Source organism: Xenopus laevis, chromosome 3L (genome assembly GCF_017654675.1).
Source record: "Xenopus laevis strain J_2021 chromosome 3L, Xenopus_laevis_v10.1, whole genome shotgun sequence".
In the NCBI taxonomy this organism is placed as follows: domain Eukaryota; kingdom Metazoa; phylum Chordata; class Amphibia; order Anura; family Pipidae; genus Xenopus; species Xenopus laevis.
The window spans coordinates 139,084,843-139,090,889 of record NC_054375.1 but is presented as its reverse complement, the minus strand read 5'-3'; the positions used below and the strand labels follow the sequence as shown (position 1 = coordinate 139,090,889).

Genomic DNA, 6,047 nt, shown 5'->3' with positions numbered 1-6,047 from the left:
ATCTGAAAACCGTGGCGGGTTCTTGACACAGAAATGTGTTTCCTGGTAGAAAAGTATATCAGCCTTGGCCTGAAAAGCATCTCTAAGGGCTTGATTCCTTTTATGGGGGGAATTCAATCCTCTAGTATTCAGAGAGTAAAAACGTGTCATCACAACAAATTGACCAGTTGCTTTACCCGTTGGGATACCCCTAAAATATAATGCGACACTGCAACAATTTCGACATAGCTTGCTCGCAATACAATATTACGCTGATTAAGTAAGACATAGGACCCTGCAATTGTATGATACCACTGAGGTATGGTAGAAAAAACAGTATAATAAAACATTGTTATCAACAAAACATAGAACATTAAACAAAAGAACTGCGAAAAACGCATGTGGTAACGTGTGGTAGATACCACGGTGTGACTACTCAGCTAATGTGGAGTCAATGGGGGCTCCGGAGATACAATATCTCATTGTGGACAGGGGAGTTTCTGGGTTACCTTACTGTCCTGTACTTTTAGCTTCCTCAAAGGGGCAACAAGATTCAATATCTCTGTTATGCAGCTGGATTGTGGGCAACTTTAAGCTTTCGACCAATCCTTCCTCACTTTATGCTGCTGTAGGGGAGGCCTACGTAGTGCTGTAGGCTCTGTGTCTTGCTCCGGCGACATGATGTTCCATCTGATGAGCGCTTTCCGCGCATCGTCAGCTGTTGACAGCGTAGTGGGCACTCCATTCCTTTGCACTATCAACTTTACCGGATAACCCCATCTGTACGGAATATTGTGTTGGCGTAGCAGAGACGTAGTTTCAGCAAAGGCCTTCCTCTTTAGTAAAGTTGCTGGCGATAGATCGGTATAGATCTCCAACTTCTGGTAATCAGGTTGCCACCCCTCTTTCTTGCAAACAAGCGATAGTAACTTCTCCTCGCCAGCACATCCCGTGGCGCCGCATCAGGGGCCGCCTTGGGTTTGGGAACCCGATGAATGCGATCCAGTTCTCGTTCGAGCTGGTGGGAGTCAGGCATAATGGCCGCCAGCAGCTGTTGTATGTGCTGCTCTAGGTCTTGCGGGCCTACCTCTTCAGGGATCCCCCTAAGCCGCAAATTGTTCCGGCGGGATCTGTCTTCTAGGTCAATTATCTTGTCGACCAGTCTGTCTGTCTCCGCCTGTACTTTCGTATGCGAGTCCGCGAGGTCATTATGGGCCTCCGCAAATTCGGTTATTTGCTCCTCTAGGTGCGCCGTCCTCTCGCCAATGTCTTGGATATCTTTGCGAAGTTCATCCGACATCCGCCGAACATCATTCTAGAGGGTACATTTCACTTCCTGCAGCATTTCGCGGATTTGCGTTGCTGTCGCCGGAATGCTCTCACCCTGCGGCTCCGTCATAACAGAGGCCTGCGATTCCGCGCCTTGCGGCGAATCCAAGTTGGCGGAGGAGCGTTGCGACGCTCGAATAAAATAAGTGGAGACAGCTTTTTGTTCTTTTTTTTTTTGATTTCTCTTCTGGCCCATGACTTGGAGGGATCACTCTGCCAGAGTAATAGCCCGCAATGGGCAGCTTAGATTCGCCCCCATAGGATCTGTAGCTCCCTCGTGCACGGAGCTCTTCTCCTATGCGTCCATTAAAGTTGCTAGGCAAACTCCGCCCCCAAGCTCAGCTTTCTTAAAGTACAGATATCAGCCTTATCTGTACTTCTTCAGACAAGACTGGCACTAGATGAATCCATACGGACATTTCTGCAGGGAGTACAACATCTAAAACCTCCGTTCCGATCCCCAGTCCCAGGGTGGGACTTAAACCTAGTACTCGAAGCGCTTCTTGATCCACCGTTTGAACCAATGGGATCCATTTCTGAATCACTTCTGACTAAGAAAGTGCTTTTCCTGATGACAATATCCTCAACCAGACGAGTATCAGAACTCAGCGCTCTGTCTTCTGAAGAACCGTACATCATTTTCCACAAGGACAAAGCCGTACTCAGAACACTACCCTCCTTCCTACCAAAGGTGGTATCTCAATTTCACATCAATCAAGAAATAGTAGTGCCAACCTTATGCCCTGATCCCAAGAACGACAAAGAGCGCAGACTACACAAATTAGATGTCGTCAGAGCACTTTGTTGGTATGTGGAACTCTCAAAACCATTTCGGCATTCTACATCCTTGTTTATACTACCAGCGGGCCCTAAAAAAAGCCAGGCAGCTTCTAAAGCAACACTGGCAAGATGGATCAAAGAGACAATACGGCAAGCCTACTTATCCAAAGGGAAGGTTCCACCCCTGAATATACGAGCTCATTTGACGAGAGCAGTCGGAGCTTCCTGGGCATGGCGCAACTCTGCCTCAATTGAGCAGATCTGCAGAGCGGCCACCTGGTTTTCCGTTCATACATTCTCAAAATTCTACAATCTTGACACGTACTCCTCAGCGGAGGCAGAGTTTGGCCGCAAAGTACTGCACTCCATAGTGCAGTAAAGGTGTCATCTCTTTTCAACTCAGTTTAATTCCTCAATTCCCACCCGTTTGTCTGGGGCTGCTTTGTTAAGTCCCCTAAGGTCCCTGTGTCCCCCAGAGATGACAGAGAAAACAGTATTTTTCATACTCACCGTTAAATCTGTTTCTCTGTAGCCGATAGGGGGACACAGGGCTTCCCGCCCCTTGAGGAATGGTTGACCACGTTGGTCTAAATGGGAATATTCTTCTAGTTTTCTTACCTGTTCTGCCATTCGGCTATGGTTTTATGAAGTTATTATAGCAGTATCCTTGGTACAAACTGATGGAATAAGTAAGTGTGTGGGGTTAAGCTGGCTATCCAGACACGCCCCCTGAATGATTTTCATAAGTGTCCTGCCTCCTGGAGGATGGAGCTTAACCCCTAAGGTCCCTGTGTCCCCCTATCGACTACAGAGAAACAGATTTAACGGTGAGTATCAAAAATCCTGTTTTTTTAAGTATATATTGTGTGTCCACGCAACATGTTTTGGGGCATCAAGGGCCTTTTTTTCACACACTTGAATAAGGGCCCTTGATGCCCAAAAACAGGTTGTGTGGACGCACAATAAAAGCTTAAAATAGCAGTTATTCTGCTTGTGTGCATTTCCTAACCTCTATATTGTGACATATATATATATATACTTCTAAGCATCCATAGCTGCTTCCTGTAAAATACAGAAAGACACCCTAATGCAATCAGAATACACAGTGCTGGTGCTCTAATACAGGCACGACAAGTGACCCTATAATACCGGCAGAATACATTGAGGAGAATGGGCACTATAATTCAGGCACATTCAGAAGAGTTGGCATTCTAATACAAGGAAATAAAGGAAAAAAGGGCTGGTACTCTAGTTCACTAAAGGGGTAGGTTCACCTTCAAGTTAAGTATTATTATTATTAACATGTATTTATATAGCGCCAACATATTGCGTAGCACTGTAAAGTATGTTATAGAATGGCTAATTAGAATGGCTAATTCTAAGAAAATTTTCCATTGGCCTTTATTTTTTCTTCTTTATAGTTTTTGAATTATTTGCCTTCTTCTCTGTCTCTTTTCAGCTTTCAAATGGGGGTCACTGACCCCCATCTAAAAACAAATGCTCTGTGGGGCTAAAAATGTACTGTCATAGTGCTTTTTATTACTCCTCTTTCTATTCAGGTCTCTTTTATTCATATTGCAGTCTCTTTTCAAATCAATGCATGGTTGCCAGGGTAATTTGTAAAAGTGCAAACCAGAGAGCAGCTGAATAAAAAGCTAAATAACAAAAATAATAAAAAATCAAAACCATTTGCAAATTGTCTCAGAATACCACTCTCTACATCATACTAAAAGTTAATTCAAACGTGAACAACCCCTTTAATAATACAAGGAGAAGAACTGGCATACTAATACAGGCTCAATATAAAAAGAAAGATGATACATATAAACCTGATACAGGGAGAAATCTGGCATTTTAGTACAGTTACTACTGGTGGGTAACTAAGATCTTCCATTGGTTTAGAAAATATTCTGGCACTGGTTATTTTAGAGTTGCATTTGGCCTCTCACCTGCCACTTTCTATCATGTCCTGCCCCCTTCTTCCAAATGATACAGACATAGGGACTGACAACATAGACTGTTATGTGAAGCTCTGACTATTAGAGCAGCCGTCTCTTTGCTCTGCAGGCTGACGGAGGAAGCCAGAACCTATAATCGGCAGGAAACAAGAACCAGGTGAGCAGATCAGACTTTATATCCCTCTGTTTCTTCTGTCCATTCCAGCCTGCTCAATAAGTAAACCTTAAAAATAAGTGAATGTAAAATTGATGAGGGTGCTGTAAGCATTTTTGCAATGTACATTAATTTTTTTTTTTTTCATTCCAAGATGTTAAAGGATACATGTACTGTTATTATCAATGAATTTTGTTACAACAGCGCCACCTGCTGGTCATTTTCTGACCAGTCTGACCACCAAGTAGTCAAGGAAGTTGTCAGGCGAAAGAAGGAGGCTGCTCTGATGTTCTTCTGGTTAAGAAATTAGAAACCTTTATCATATCTTTAATAACCAAAAGAACATCAGTCGCTGTTGTAACAAAATTCATTCATATTAACAGTACTTGTATCCTTTAATATCTTGGAATGAAAAATAAAATAAATAATGAATATACACTGCAAAAGTTCTTAGAATAGCACTCATAACACATTTTAAATTCACTTACTTTTGAGGTTTACTTATCCTTTAAGATCTGCCTCTAGTCTCTCCACCTTTGCATCTTGTTGTGCTTCGTTTGCCTACATGGTTGTCAAACCTGGAAGTACAACTAATGTCCTGCTGCTGACAATGGTTGGTTACAAGATCTGCTAGTAATTATATTTCATTAAATGGGTGCTCGTTTGTCTGCCCTTAATATTATTCCCAGGCTCTGCGTTGTTTGCGGAAGAGAAAGCTAGTGGAGCGTCGCATTACGGAGCTGCAGAACAAGCAGGACAACATACAGGGAATCTTGGAGAGGATATCGGCTGCCGAAACAGACCGCAAGGTGATGGCATTTAGCACTGAAAGAGCAAGAAACCCACAAGAAGTGACTTGTATTAACAAACTGGGCTAATGATAGTGATATGTTTACGGCCTTAGGTTGTCTCTGCGTACCAGATGGGAGTCTCTGCTCTTAAACAGGCCCTAAAAGATGTCACTTTGGAGAAGGCAGAAAGTATTGTGGATCAGATTCAAGAGGTAATAATGGCTAAGGCTAAAAGGGGAATTGTCTGTGCCTTTTGTATGAAGACATCATTATACTGTAATACCTCCCAGCTAGGATTGCCACCTCACCTCTTTAACACATATGGAACCCACAACCTGCATGGCTAATTAGCAATTCATTTAGACGCATGCTGCAGACTGAACTGATTTTATGTGCAGCCATGCATCATGCCTCTAAATAAATTGCTAATTAGCCATGCACGCTGTGGATTCCATATCTTTTAAAGGGGTGAAGTGGCAACCCTGCTCCCAGCATGCCTTCTTTGTCTCTGACCAATCATTTCCTTCTTGTGGCTGTTACAGTATTGTGATCTCCAGGATGACCTCAGTCAGACACTGTCCTCAGTCACCGACGCAGGTAAGATATGTACTTTTATTTGATGTATCTTTATCTCTGTCTGCTAAGGATTTCACTCCTACTCTACTGCTTCTTGTTTCAGATGTTGACTCTGATGATTTGGAGAGAGAACTCAATGAAATTCTCCAAAATGAAGAGATGATTATTGACCTTCCTGATGTTCCTTCAGGCCCAGTGATCATTTCTCCCCAGCGCCCTACAGAATGGAAGATGGACCAGGGTGAGTCTGCAGCACTTAATATTGCTAAACCTGTTGCAAAATATACACCACACTCTGTACTTCATAATATACAGCCCTGCCTCTAGTTATACATGATAGGTTTCCCCTGCTCTTTATATAGTATGGCTCTTCTGTATCTTAGTTTGTAGGGTGAACCCCCGGTGTATTTCCCATTTATACTACAGGACTTTGGTCTGTATCTTAGTTTTTAGGAGGGATTCCCGGTGTATATCCCATTT

At 43.1% G+C, this 6,047-nt stretch overlaps 1 protein-coding gene across 1 annotated transcript in view; it reads left to right on the top strand.

Moving 5' to 3' along the window:
* Positions 1-3,795: 3,795 nt before the first annotated feature.
* Positions 3,796-6,047, top strand: part of LOC121401598 (charged multivesicular body protein 7-like) — a 57,016-nt gene continuing 54,764 nt past the window's right edge. Inside the window, exon 1 of the mRNA XM_041587062.1 lies at positions 3,796-4,203. The gene's annotated coding sequence lies outside the window, so the exon portion shown is untranslated. The remainder of the gene's footprint in view (positions 4,204-6,047) is intronic.